This window comes from Podarcis raffonei, chromosome 12 (genome assembly GCF_027172205.1).
Source record: "Podarcis raffonei isolate rPodRaf1 chromosome 12, rPodRaf1.pri, whole genome shotgun sequence".
Classification (NCBI taxonomy): Eukaryota; Metazoa; Chordata; class Lepidosauria; order Squamata; family Lacertidae; genus Podarcis; species Podarcis raffonei.
Genome location: NC_070613.1, coordinates 8,563,912 through 8,579,198, shown reverse-complemented (window position 1 = coordinate 8,579,198; position 15,287 = coordinate 8,563,912). Strand labels below are relative to the sequence as shown.

General features: G+C 48.6%; 1 protein-coding gene across 1 annotated transcript in view; it reads right to left on the bottom strand.

The window, feature by feature from the left end:
• VILL (villin like) overlaps positions 1–15,013 on the bottom strand; it is a 59,340-nt gene extending 44,327 nt beyond the window's left edge. Inside the window, exon 1 of the mRNA XM_053409906.1 lies at positions 14,775–15,013. The gene's annotated coding sequence lies outside the window, so the exon portion shown is untranslated. The remainder of the gene's footprint in view (positions 1–14,774) is intronic.
• Between the last annotated feature and the right edge of the window lie 274 nt (positions 15,014–15,287).

Here is a 15,287-nt window from a genome sequence, read left to right as displayed (position 1 = left end):
AATTATTTTCCCCTCTCCTCCCTATTCCAGTAAAACAGCCTCAAGCACGCTCATCGTTTTCAGTCTGCCCTATTAAAACTTGCCCTTGAGGATTAAAATTGGCCCCCAGTGATACTGCTAGAAATGTGCAGATGGAGCCGTAGAACATTTTTGAATCTCACATCTAGTTTGACCCTGAGGTGTGGCTGGCTCTGCTTGGCTTGTTGGACTCAAGGTGCCAACACACCTTGCCGTCTTTCTTTCCGGCTGCCCAGCCATTCACGGGACGTTAACTGTGTTGCGAGGCGCAGCCGACTTCACAGTTTTATTGTCAGGTTTCTGTCAACTAAAATCCCTGAGAATTTCCTCAGCTTAAGCCCCACCCTTCCCCACCCTCCTCTCCTAAGCTGGCTCTTTGTGCCCAGGGATACGGGGAAGAGAGTTGCCTCACATGAAAGTCACGCCTGCGATTTCAAGACGCAAGTAAACAGAGGCGAGAGGAAACTGGTCTGAGTCCGTAACCCCACACAAAACCCAGAGCTGAGAGATTTGTTTGCTTAAGGACTGGCTTTCCATTGAGGAGAAAGGCATTCAGAGCTATTGTGTGGTACAGTCCTCCCTGGAGGCCATACCACTTCAGAACCAGAGGAGAAGGGGAAGCCAATTCCGAACCATCTCCAATATAATAAAGCTCACACGTTAGGTTGTGGCCTAGTCTTCCCTTGATCTCTGAAGGGCCATAGCTCAGTGGAAGAGCATTTGCCTTGAATGTTGTTTCAATTCCCAGTATCTCCAGGTAGGGCAAGGAAAGCCCTCTGCCTGAAACCATGGACAGTCACTGCTAGTCAGTGTAGACTACACTGCACTGGATGGTCCAATGGTTTGACTCAGTCCGAGGTAGCTTCCTGTGTTCCAATGGTTTACGGTAGGATGGAGGAACCTATGGTTCTTCAGATGTTGTTGGACTACAACTCCCATCACCCCTGGCCACTGACTATGCCAACTGGGGCTGATGGGGAGCCCAGCCACATCTGGAATGCCACAGGTTCCTCATCCCTGGTTTACAATATTGGTTTCAAGCATCTAATAAAATAAATTATGCAGCTCCAATATTGATGGTGGTGTGGTAAAACTCTGACCCGGTTCAGATGCTCTTATTTAAGCTTTATAAGCCAAGATATATGCCTGTTGTCTTTGTCCATGGAGTTTTCTTGGCAGGGATACTGGAGTGGCTTGCCGGTTCCTCCTCCAGGTGGATCACGTTTGGTCAAAACTCTCCACTATGACCTGTTCATCTTGGGTGCCCTGCTTGGCATAGTTCATAGCTTCTCTGAGTTCTTCAAGCCCCTTCGCCACGGCAAGGCAGTGATCAGCAGTCACGAAATTAAAAGACGCCTGCTTCTTGGGAGAAAAGCAATGAGAAACCTAGACAGCATCTTAAAAAGTAGAGACATCACCTTGCCAACAAAGGTCCGTATAGTTAAAGCTATGGTTTTCCCAGTAGTGATGTATGGAAGTGAGAGCTGGACCATAAAGAAGGCTGATTGCCAAAGAATGGATGCTTTTGAATTATGGTGCTGGAGGAGACTCTTGAGAGTCCCATGGACTGCAAGAAGATCAGACCTCTCCATTCTGAAGGAAATCAGCCCTGAGTGCTCACTGGAAGGACAGATTGTGAAGCTGAGGCTCCAGTACTTTGGCCACCTCATGAGAAGAGAAGACTCCCTGGAGAAGACCCTGATGTTGGGAAAGATGGAGGGCACAAGGAGAAGGGGGCGACAGAGAACAAGATGGTTGGATAGTGTTTTCGAGGTTACCAGCATGAGTTTGACCAAACTGGGGGAGGCAGTGGAGGACAGAGGTGCCTGGCGTTCTCTGGTCCATGGGGTCACGAAGAGTCGGACACGACTAAACGACTAAACAACAACAACAACAACAAGCGAAGATATGAACAAGTCCTTTGCCCACAGCCCCTTTGTATCCCCCCCTAAGTGGAATACCTGAATGCAATGATGAAGTCTCTAACCAACCACAGTTTCCTGTTTCATCTTAACTGAGAAACCATGGTTACCAACTTCACAACAAGCCCATATCCTTAACCACGGTTTGAAGTTGGTTTAGGATCCTGGTTTGTTTCCCAGTTCAGATAAAATGGATAACTTTGCTGAATTGTGGCTTGCAAGAAAGGAAGGGGCCTCACACACAACCTAAACGCTTGCTCATATTTTGGGTCATTAAGCCAAGATATGGTGATCTAATTACGTCTGTCAGCTCTCTGCTTGTTACCTAGATTATTCCACAGATTCTGGGCATGTGAAAGTCCACACGGATGGAAACCTGTCACCCTTAACTATACTTTTTAAAAGTTAGTTTTTTTCTGTGTGCAAAATCTGGTACCAATATTTCATTGAGGTCAATAATGTCATAGCCAGCACCCAAATGAGTGGTGGTCCTAGAAATACAAATCTTGTCATTCCATACAAAGTAGGCTTTCCAGCTACTATTTAACCTTCCTCTGCTATATATCAGGAATTATGCATTTCTAAGCAGCTACAATCGGGACGCGGGTGGCGCTGTGGGTAAAACCGCAGCGCCTAGGACTTGCCGATCGCATGGTCGGCGGTTCGAATCCCTGCGGCGGGGTGCGCTCCCGTCGTTCGGTCCCAGCGCCTGCCAACCTAGCAGTTCGAAAGCACCCCCGGGTGCAAGTAGATAAATAGGGACCGCTTACTAGCGGGAAGGTAAACGGCGTTCCGTGTGCTGCGCTGGCTTGCCAGATGCAGCTTGTCACGCTGGCCACGTGACCCGGAAGTGTCTGCGGACAGCGCTGGCTCCCGGCCTCTAGAGTGAGATGAGCGCACAACCCTAGAGTCTGGCAAGACTGGCCCGTACGGGCAGGGGTACCTTTACCTTTACCTTTAAGCAGCTACAATACTTTGTCGCTTGGGGCAAGAGAGTTTCTGAACGCTGGTCAAAACAAAAATAAGGATTATTTTGGAAAATGGGACAAGAAAATGGGTATAAAGAGAAGTCACAAAGCAACAAGAATTTGCATCCCATCCTAGCCAGACCAGGACACTGCCTAAGTCAAAATATATTTTGGGTGGTGGTGGGGAAGGAATTCTTCTGAATGTTCCTAAAACTAGAGAGAGAGAGAGAATGAAAGTCTTCCCTTCTCAACTCTCTTTTCTGTAACACTAGGGAGTTGTGGTCTTTGATGGCTTGGTTTGGAACGGGCACGTTAAGAAATGGACAATTGCTACACAACAACCAAAATAGGCACTTTTTTTAACTCCCACTTCCTGGTTTCGTGGGCAGTCGTTCGGGTTAAAATGACACCAGCCGGCTTCTAATTAGACTCCCCACTCACAGACAGAGAACCTTATTTCATACAACATCAAAGAGACTACAGGCAGATATATAATCATCAGTATCGGTTTGAGCAGTCAAATGAAATAATCACTACAAGCTGAGCTCCCTTCTGGACATGTTCATATCCATGTCCGTATTTATCTGTTGCTGAACTTGTTACAAATTTACGACAGGCCATTTTGTTTTTGACCAACCTGGATTGTTAAAGTCGGGGATGGAAAACTCAGTTCCCCATCAGATGTTGTTGGACTGCAATTCCCGCTGTCCTGGTCATTTGCCAGGCTCTTGGAGTTGATGAGAGTTGTAGTCCAACAATATCTTGAGAGCGCCAAGTTGTCCACCCCAGATATGTTGGTGATTGAAGATGGGCATTGCATAAACCACATGCTCATCCACCGAACTTTGGACCTTTCCCTGTGGGCATCCCATCATTCTTTAACCATCCAGGCTACCAGCAAATCCCACTACAAAAACCAGCCTTTGACACCATGACCTTACGCTGCTCCCTCAGTTAACCTTAAACGCACATTTTCAGAACCGGATCATCAACACAGGACTCCTGCAGGCAACCTGTTTATCGAGAATTTTTCCTGATTTGCTTGTACAAAGCTTATGAGGTTAGATTGTATTTGGTCTTTATTTGTTCTAATTCGTTTATGGGGAGAGTATGTATGACAATGAGCTTTTGTCCTGATTTTGCTTGTGGGGTGTGTGTGTGCATTTTCCCGTTAATCATTTGTTCATCCCACACTTTTTCATTTCAGTTCCCCCACCGCTCGCACCACAAAAGCCAGTTTTTTCTCCTCCTCATGTGGATTTGTTGCGGCAGGACAACAGAGCAATTAGTGTGCAAAGCTGCATTTACAGGGATGTGGGTGGCGCTGTGGATTAAACCACAGAGCTTTGCCAATCAGAAGGTTGGTGGTTCGAATCCCCGTGACGGGGTGAGCTCCCGTTGCTTGGTCCCTGCTCCTGCCAACCTAGCAGTTCAAAAGCACGTCAAAGTGCAAGTAGATAAATAGGTACCGCTCCGGCGGGAAGGTACATGGTGTTTCCATGCGCTGCTCTGGTTCACCAGAAGTGGCTTAGTCATGCTGGACACATGACCCGGAAGCTGTACGATGGCTCCCTCAGCCAATAAAGCAAGATGAGCGCCGCAATCCCAGAGTCGGTCACGACTGGACCTAATGGTCAGGGGTCCCTTTACCTTTACCTTTAAAGCTGCATTTGGGGTATGCAGATGAATCCCTCCTGCAAAAATGCTCTGGAGCCAAGTCCTGTTCAATTCAACAACACTTGCTTCAGGAGTCACCGACCCAGTGCCTGTGGGCACCGTGGCCCCCACAAAGGTCTTCACTGGCACCCTCAGGAAGACATGAGGTTGTCCTGGGAAAGGTGGTGTGAGGAGAAGCAGCAATCGTGTTACCGCATGCCCTCATGGCAGCCATTTTGTGTTATGTCATGCCCCCCATGACAGCCATTTTGTGATTGGAGCCCACAGCACTCTCTCAAAATTCATAATGTGGTCCAAAAAGGTTGGCGCCCTATGCCTTGGTATGTAGAAAGCAAGTAGAAAGAACTGTCGAATAAGCCCCAAAAGACTAGCACAGTGTCTTAGAAGGTCACTTGCTTGTCCTTGGTTCGGCTGTGCCTGTGGGCGGTGAATTTAGACATAAACAAAGGAAAACCCAAAACACCATGAAACAACCCCTGGCCAGCCCTGCCTGGCTTCTGCCTATGCATCAATGAAAGTGAGAATGTCACAAATTTCAACCGGCTTCAGACCTGGTTCACTAACTGGGGCTTTTAACAGCTGAGTTTCCAAGTAGAAGTCCTCTGTTGCTGGCACCTGTCTGTCTCAAGAGACAATGGAGTGCGCCTCTGGGGGTGAAGTCAAACTGCTGTGTTAGTGACCTCCTTGGGGTGCAAGCCTGGGCAGCGTGTATGGAGGTCCTGGGCTGCCCAGACAACAAGACTCCCCCTCTCAGCTTCACAGATGTGGTCTAAAAGGAAAGCAGAGCAAGACGTTTGGCACCAGCTTGGCTGCAGGAGTTGCTGGGAGGAGGCAGCAAGGCGCCATCCAACTGCCTTAGGGACTCCACTCTGGATTTGACAAAGTTTTTTTTTTTTTTTTTTTACTCCTGAGCCTTTCCTTCTCCAGAAGATATCCTGCAAGGTTTAGGACCAGAGTTTTCCTTCTTCCCAGGTGGACAAGCCCCATCTGCCCCTCACTTCAGAGACACATCATGCGCAGAAACTGCCTTCTTGACCGATGGACCCACTATTGAACTTGTCTGCTCAGTCTGCTGGAGCCTGTCTTCACATGCTTATTTCTCAAACTTTTGTGGGAGGGGGGCTCAAGCCTCCATCCCCATCCATTCTTCTACATGTTTACGGCCCCAGTCTCCTGATCCACGGCAGAGCAGGCATTTGGATGAATTGTACACGGCCTTGCCAACTGAGGAGCGCCACAACCTGTGGGGATGAGTGCTCGTCCTCTGGCATCGAAAGAGGAAACAGAACAGGACAGCAGAGCCCTCCAGAAAACATGCAACAGGGAAATGCCATGTAAACAAAGCAGCTCCTCTTGCCCCTATCCTGCTTAGGAAAGTGGAAAAGCAAGAGCTTGGAAGCTGGATGAGGCCAAAGGAGGCCCTGTATAGCCCAGAACAGTGGCCAAAGTGAAGCCCACATGTAGGACCTGAGGGCAATGTACTGAAGTTCTCACCCTGGGCCAGCAGGGGGATACTGTAGATAGTTTTCACTCAGGTCCACATATGCAAATAAGGAATTGAAAGTGCCGTTCAGTGATTGGATAGTTACAGAAAGTTGTTACTGTTGCGTTGTAGTGGAGCTCTATATAAGCAGGCTGGCTGAACCCTTCAGTTCAGTTCTGCTCTGGGCCCGTGAATAAACAAGAGCTAGAGCCTGCAAATCATTTCTTGATGAACTGCATTCGACAGCCTTCCCAGCAACCTCCAGTTCCAAAGAAAACCATGATGCCACCTCAGGAATCCAGGCAGGCTTGCGCTCCTGGAAGCTGTTCATTTTAAGATTTTTTTTCAAAAACAGGAGTGGGGAACCTTTCTCAGCCCTGAGGTCTGCATTTGCTACTGGGCAATTTACCACAGGCCACACGCCAGTGGAAGGGAGGCCAGGGGCAAAAATGGATATCTATTTCTTCTCAGTACAGTAGGCTAGTTTCTAAACGAACCCACACACCCGCCTCTGTCCTCCATTGAGGGGAGCAAGAGGCATTATTAGAGTTCAAGGAGGCATTCAAGCCAGGAAGACACACTCAAGGGAGGTGTGAAGCCGAGTTGGGATTTGCCTGAGGAGAGTGCTCTGAGGGCCAGATGGAAAGTTCTGGAAGGCCACACTTGGCCCTGAGGTTCCCCATCCCTTTTCTCAAAAGGTAGAAAGAAGAACTTGCCGTAAAAAACCCCAAAGGTCTCACCTGCACGATACATCTAAAACAGTACGACTCTCAGCACCCTTAAGTACCTCAGGTACTTAGTAGCCGGACCCTTTCCTTCCTACCCAGCTCCCAACCGTTCAGTTAAGCTCAGGGAAAGACACCCTGAGGTAAATCCTGCCACCGTTCAGCTAAAGCTCAGGAGAAGACACCCTGAGGTAAATCCTGCCACCGTTCAGCTAAAGCTCAGGGGAAGACACCCTGAGGTAAATTCTGCCACAAGGCTTTTCCATTTCAGGGATTATGAGTAGTCAGGGATGCTGCGAAGTGCTGGAGAAATGTTCGGTGGAAAGAAGGAGAAAACTACACATATCACCCTCAGACACTTTGAAGCCATAAGGTCAGCGTAACCCCACAGCCGCCAGAACGACTAATAAATGCCAAAGTGGCTTGAGAAGAAGGAAGGAAAACAGAAGCCCTGTTTGCTGAGGATGAGAACTTTCAAGAAATTGGAAGGCATGGTTGTGGCACAGCTATTGGGCAAAAATTATCCATGGGCTGAACAGAGACATCCCTTGGCGCCTTTTCTTTGACGCCGTCACACCAACACAGTCTATCACACACACCCCAGGCATAAATCGTTGACGTGCTATAGTAAGCCGCCACCTTCCTGCAGCGACTGAAAAGATCTACATTAATATGTAACCAGTTATAGGGTGGAACTCGGAATTACTTTCTCCTGTGAACATATTCCATGCTACGTGGGTGCGACTGACCTATATGGCTCCCTGTGTTTCCCCGGTACTTAAAATGAAAACATGCAATACCAAAGAATCATAAAATTGGAAAGTTGGAATGCAGGAATCTCTGCTGAAGTATCCATGACAGGTGGCCATCCAAACTCTGCTTCCAAACCTCCAAGGAAGGAGAGTTCACAACCTCCTGAGGGAGACAGTTCCACTATTGAACAGCTCTTACTGTCAGAAAGTTCTTCCTGATATTTAGTCGGAATCTCCTTTCTTGTAGCTTGAAACCATTGGTTTGGGTCCTACCCTCCAGAGCAGGATAAAACATGTTTGCCCCATCGTCCATGTGACAGCTCTGTAGATATGTGAAGATGGCCATCCTATCTCCTCTCACTCTCCTCTTTTCCAGGCCAACTCCCTCAACCATTCCTCAGCAGGCTTGGTTTCCAGACCCTTGATCATCTTGGTTGCCCTCCTCTGCACATGTTCCAGCTTGTCAACATCCTTCTTAAATTTTGGTGCCTAGAATTGGACACAGTATTCCAGGTGTGGTCTGACCAAGGTAGAATAGAGCAATACTACTGCCAGGTGGCGCTGTGGGTTAAACCACAGAGCCTAGGACTTGCCGATCAGAAGGTCGGCAGTTCGAATCCCTGCAACGGGGTGAGCTCCCGTTGTTCGGTCCCAGCTCCTGCCAACCTAGCAGTTTGAAAGCACAAAGTGCAAGTAGATAAATAGGTACCGCTCCAGCGGGAAGGTAAACGGCGTTTCCGTGTGCTGCTCTGGTTCGCCAGAAGCGGCTTAGTCATGCTGGCCACATGACCCGGAAGCTGTCTGCGGACAAACACCGGCTCCCTCGGCCAATAATAATAATAATAATAAATTTTATTTATATCCCGCCCTCCCCAGCCGAAGCCGGGCTCAGGGCGGCTAACAACAATAAAACAATACAAAAGTACAACATAAACAACACTCTAAAATCATTCATTATAAAATTAATTAAATTCAAGCGACTGGCCACCATTGGGCCAGAGCTCCGCGAAGATTGCCGAGGGAGGGAGTCAGGCTGTGCCCTGGCCAAAGGCCTGGCGGAACAGCTCTGTCTTGCAGGCCCTGCGGAAAGATGTCAAGTCCCGCAGGGCCCTAGTCTCTTGTGACAGAGTGTTCCACCAGGTCGGAGCCACAGTCGAAAAAGCCCTGGCTCTAGTTGAGGCCAGCCTAACTTCTCTGTGGCCTGGGACCTTCAAGATGTTTTTATTTGAAGACCGTAAGTTTCTCTGTGGGGCATACCAGGAGAGGCGGTCCCGTAGGTACAAGGGTCCTAGGCCGTATAGGGCTTTAAAGGTTAAAACCAGCACCTTAAACCTGATCCTGTACTCCACCGGGAGCCAGTGCAGTTGATATAGCACCGGATGAATGTGATCTCGCAGCGAAGACCCCGTAAGGAGTCTCGCCGCAGCATTATGCACCCGTTGGAGTTTCTGGGTCAGTCTTAAGGGCAGCCCCACGTAGAGCGAGTTACAATAATCCAGTCTGGAGGTGACCGTCGCGTGGATCACAGTGGCTAGGTCAGGGCGAGAGAGGTAAGGAGCCAACTGCTTAGCTTGGCGGAGATGGAAAAATGCCGCCTTTGTTATAGCTGCAATCTGCGCCTCCATGGAAAGGGAGGTGTTGAAGATTACACCCAAACTCTTAACGGACGGTGCTGGCACTAACTGCGCCCCCGCAAGAGATGGGAGTTGCCCCCCCAATCCCATATCGCCCCGTCCCAGCCACAGGACCTCTGTCTTCGAAGGATTTAGCTTCAACCGGCTCCCACGTAACCATCCAGCCACAGCTTCCAGACATCTGGTCAGTGTGTCTGGGGCCGAGTCAGGATGGCCATCCATCAACAGATAGAGTTGGGTGTCATCGGCATACTGATGGCAACCCAGCCCAAAACTCTGGACAAGCTGGGCGAGGGGGCGCATAAAGATGTTGAAAAGCATTGGGAGAGTATCGCACCCTGAGGTACTCCACACACCAAGGAGTGGCGCGATGACAATTCCCCCCCAAGTGCCACCCTCTGTCCCCGACCAGAGAGAAACGAGCGCAGCCATTGAAGGACTGCGCCCTGGATCCCCACGTCGGCAAGGCGGTGGTCCAGAAGTTCGTGATCGACCATGTCGAAAGCTGCTGACAGATCTAGAAGAATCAGCAGCCCCGACCCGCCTCGATCAAGCTGTCTACGAAGATCATCTGTTAGGGCAACCAGAGCTGTCTCGGTCCCATGACCAGCGCGGAAGCCAGACTGGAATGGATCCAGAGCCAATGTTTCATCCAGAAACCCACCAAGCTGTTCAGCAACCGCTCTCTCAATCACCTTACCCAGGAACGGAAGATTCGAAACCGGGCGGTAATTGGATAGATCTAAAGGATCTAATGATGTTTTCTTTAAGAGCGGGCGCACCACTGCCTCCTTCAGTTCCCCTGGGAATGTCCCCGTGCCAAGGGACAAATTGATGATATCCCCCAGGAGGGCCCGCACCTTGTCTGGACACGCTCTGATCAGCCAAGACGGGCATGGGTCAAGAGGACAGGTGGTGGGCTTTCCAGCTCGGAGAAGTCTGTCCACATCGGCTGGGGATATCCGGTCAAAGTGGTCCAATACTGGACCCGAGGACAGTCGAGGGGCCTCCAGTTCCTTTATTGTATCCAAATTGGCAGGGAGGTCATGGCGGAGCAACAAGACCTTCTCCGCAAAAAAGCTCACAAATGCCTCACAGCCGTGTGTCAAATTGTTATTTAAATTTGGCTGTCCTTCAAGGGACATTAAAGACCCTTAAAGACCCTTAAAGCGAGATGAGCGCCGCAACCCCAGAGTTGGTCACGACTGGACCTAATGGTCAGGGGTCCCTTTACCCTTTACCTTACTGCCATCCTATATTTGTGCATCTGATTATTCCTGCCTAACTGTCGATCCTTACACCTGTCCCAACTGAAATTCATTTTACTAGTTTGGGCCCAGTTCTCCAATCAGTTAAGAACATACTGAATACTGCTTTCTGTCTTCTGTAATATTAGTTACCTCTCCCAGTTTAGCGTCATCTGCAAAATTTATGAGCAGTTCCTCTATTCCTTCATCAAATTCATTTATAAAGATTTTGAACAACACTGGCCCCAGGACAGAACATGTGGCACCCCACTTGTCACTTTCCCCAGGATGACAAGGAGCCATTAATGAGCATCTTTGGGTTTGGTCAGTCACCTAACAGGAACATAGTCTAGCCCACATTATATCAGCTTCTCTGCAAGAAGATCACAGATGACTTTGTCAAAAGCCTTACTGAAATCAAGACATACTACATCCACAGCATTCCTCGGATCCACCGAGCTTGTAACGCTCTCAAAATAAGAAATAAGCTTTGTATTGCATGACTTGCTTTTGAGAAACCCTTGCTGGCTCTTAGTCATCGCAACATTCTTTTCTATGAGTCTGCAGTTCAATTATCTATTCTAGGACCTTTCCTGGTATCGATGTTAAGGTGAGGCAGGTTCCTGGCTTCCCCACCCCACCCCAGCTTTTGAAGATGGAAAACAACATCAGTGTAGCGCAAAAGGTACTGCAGTAGAACATCTTGTTGTTGTTGTTGTTTAGTCGTTTAGTTGTGTCTGACTCTTTGTGACCCCATGGACCAGAGCACGCCAGGCACTCCTGTCTTCCACTGCCTCCCGCGGTTTGGTCAGATACATGCTGGTAGCTTTGAGAACACTGTCCCATCATCTTGTCCTCTGTCATCCCCTTCTCCTTGTGCCCTCAATCTTTCCCAACATCAGGGTCTTTTCCAGGGAGTCTTCTCTTCTCACCATGTGGCCAAAGTATTGGAGCCTCAACTTCACGATCAGTCCTTCCAGTGAGCACTCAGGGCTGAGTCAGACACAACTAAATGACTAAACAACAACAACAACAAGGTGTCCTTGTAGGGCTGCTAGATTCTTTTTTAGGGGCTCCTATGCTTAAATGTGTTGAATTTCTGCAACATCAGATTGCCTTTCTCATCACTTGCTGCCAGAGTTTTCCCAACTGTTGGAAACTGCTGTTGTCTTCCATGGCAATGCCTCCCGGCCTCCTTCTCCTTGGGGAATCAACCTGGAAGCAACAGGATCACCTCTGCTCTGAAACCTGCAGACTTTTCCACACAGCCACCTGGGAAGGCTTTAGCAACCGTTGCCACCAAGTCCTTGGGGAGGAATGTCGTGGGAGGGAGGGAGCGAGGCAGAGAAAGGGAGGGAGGAGAAGGGCTCGCTTGTTTGAGCTGTGGCGGGCAGGGGAGTCCACCTCGCTTTGCCTAGAACCAGCAGGAACGGGATAGAACTGGCCCTGCGAATTACTTCTCTCCCCTGGGGCTTATCGGAGCAAAAATCAGCCTGATTTTGCTATTGAAAAGGAAAGAGCTTGTGTTGCAGGCTGTGTGCTGGAAGAGTTAGCTCTGTGGCAATGGCTTCTTGAAATCCCACTGCCCCCCTGACTTGAGGGCAGACGAACTGGAAGGGATGGTGGCAGCAAGGAGCAATTTCGCCCAATTTCTCCAGAAGAGGGGAAATTCTCAGATCTGGGCTCCACATCAATAGTGGCAAGAACATCCACAGTCTCTCTCTCTCTCTCACACACACACAGCCCAACAACTTGTGTTGCCCCCATTTCGAATCCTCCACAATGTTCCAGGATGTTCTGAAGGGGTGGAGAGAAATGGAGAATATTCGGGGGAAAGTCTGAATATTCAGGCATTCTCTGAGAGAAATGTCTTCTCCCATTGGCTCCCAGTATGTTTCCGAGCACAATTCAAAGTGTTGGTGCTGACCTTTAAAGCCCTAAACGGCCTTGGTCCAGTATACCTGAAGGAGCGTCTCCACTCCCATCATTCTGCCCGGACGCTGAGATCCAGCGCCGAGGGCCTTCTGGCGGTTCCCTCGTTACGAGAAGCCAAGTTACAGGGAACCAGGCAGAGGGCCTTCTCGGTAGTGGCGCCCGCCCTGTGGAACACCCTCCCACCAGATGTCAAAGAGAAGAACAACTACCAAACTTATAGAAGATATCTGAAGGCAGCCCTGTTTAGGGAAGCTTTTAATGTTTAACAGACCACTGTATTTTAATACTTTGTTGGAAGCCACCCAGGGTGGCTGGGGAGACCCAGCCAGATGGGCAGGGTATAAATAATAAATAATAAATTATTATTACTATCATCATTATCATCATCATCATAAATGCTTTCTCCCACTCCAGAAGGTAGGACCCAAACCAATGGCCTGAAGTAACATGAAAGGAGATTACAGCTAAATCTCAGGAAGAACTTTCTGACAGTAAGAGCTGTTCAAGAGCGGAACGGACTCCCTCAACGGGTGTTGCGCCCTCCTTCCTAGTTTTTTTTTTTTTAAAAGCAGAGGTTAGATGGCCACCTGTCAGGGATGCTTTAGCTGAAAGTCCTGTGTTGCAGGGGGGTTGGACTAGATGACCTTTGAAGTCGCCTCCAACTCTACAATTCTATGAAATTCCTACTTGGCTGTGGTTGGAAGTGCTTTTTGGTTCTGCAACATTCACCGATACTCTTATCAGAGCCATCGTACTGGACCCCTAAGGCACTGGTACTGGCCCAAATTCTAACAAAATTCATTTAAAAAACAACAACACCCTTAAGCATTTTAAATGCTTCCAGAAATATTATGAAACTGGTCTAGGGAGGAGGCAGGCAAAATGAGAGAGAGAGAGAGAGAGAGAGGGAATGCAATGGATTGGTTTCCCCATCAGAGTTTTGCAGGAGTGGCTGACATGGTGAGGCAGTACTGTGCAGCTGTCAACCTGACACCAGCATCCCTGCTGCTTACCTGGGTGTGGCAGGGATGAGGCCCCTGGAAGCTTGGCTAAGAATGAGTGTGGCCCTCAGGCCCAACACTGCATATGGATGTATGGCCGCCATTTTGGCCAGGAATTCAGTGGCACAGGAAGGGCTACAGCAACAGCTTAACAAATATTGCCTGCCCCCCAGCAGTCTGCAACTGATTCCCTGCCCAATTCTGCCTTTGTTACTAGGTGGAAAAATAAGTTCAATTGCACCTTTTGTCAATATTATCTTTAGCAAAGTTTCCCACGTTCGGAAATAAATACACTTGACTTCCTCTTTTCTACATTAAACAGTTTGCGCTCTCGGCTAGCACTGCCTTAAAAAAATAGCCCAGCACCCCTTCTAAGATACTATCCAGTGTTACTCTGAAGTAAACTGTCACATAAAGAGTCCAGGTCTTCTTGAGGCTGTTTTGCATCTCAAATTAACAGGGCTCATGAGGGAAGAGGAACCATTGTAGAAAAACCAGGTGACAGGGGTCCTTGTGTGTATGCAGCCAAATTATTTCTTTTTTTTTTAATGGACACAAGGCAAGCTGTGATATTTAGCTGATCTGGTGCTTGGGCTACAGGAATCCTTTATCAATTGAGAAAATCTAGACAATCTCTTCTTCCCCCTTCCTGCCTTCTGAAACAAGAAGTGTACAGAACAACTTTTAAATTAAACCCAGCTCCTGCCGCAAGTCAGATGAGTCACCGACGCTGAACAAAACAGAGATAATTACTTGTTGTGTGAAAGTCAAAGCAATTAGACTGCGCTGGAAGAAAAAGCCAGCTATTGTCTTGGAAATATGTTATGTATGTATTTGGTTTGGAAAGGGTTTCTTCTACCACCCAGCGAAAGGCCGTAGAACGCAATTTCCAATGGTGCAATAAAAACAGTAATTTCTGCAAATCTTTCTGAAGAGGATTCAGCTGACTGCTTTCCCCTTTTATTAGCGACACCATGGGGAGAAGAAATCTACACACACTCCCCGCCACGCTGGGAAAGGTCCCAGTCCACACCTCTCGTATTTCGGCCTGACAGCACGCTACTCTTAGAATCACAGGAGCCCTGCGGCAAGGAAACATGGCAACCCTGATAAATGCAGCGGGGAAACACAGATCTAAATGCTGCCTTCAAATCAAACACTTGGGAAGAAGTAGCCCTTTCTCTCTTGGATTGGATTCGATCCAAATAAACCGGTTTGCTTCTAAAGTCACATTGTGAGTTTCTGTGTCATCCTGTCCTTAACAGGGACTTTAAAACAGGCCCCATTTCTTCCAAAGGGGGCAACCGTAGGCGACTTTTAACTACGCTTTGTCCGCCAACGGGCTGCCAAACAGGTCCACAGCCTCACGCAGCTCTGTCCCTTGCCAAAGGAATTCTGGAGATTCTACTTACCTTCTTATCTCCTCCTTTTTTCCCCTGCCACCCCAAATGCACCACTGAGCAGATCGCCGGCTCCTGACACGCTCTCTCTCCTCCTGGGCTCCCTCTGGCAGAAGGGGGCATGGCAAAGAGGAAGGTAATTCAATAGTGTACTTAAGCAGGGCGGTGGAGGCCAGCCTCCCGGCGAGTCACACCCATCCTCTTGCATGAGAATCGGCGGAGCAGCAGTCTGCAGCCAGGAACAGCTTTCGACGGAAAGTTTCAGCACTCCACAGAGCAAGCAAATGAAACCATGGCTATTGCTGCTCTCTCGACTGGGCGAAACAGTTAGGCAGACCTCTCTCTCTCTCTGTGACACAAATATTACCAACGGTAGAAGAGTGGCAGATGAAGATGATGGATTTTATGGAGCTGGCTGATCTCACCGGGAGAATCTGCGACCAGAAAGAAGAGGAATATCAAGAAGAGTAGAAGAAATTTAAAGACTATTTGAATAAATATTCTAATATTAAAGATTTGTAATTA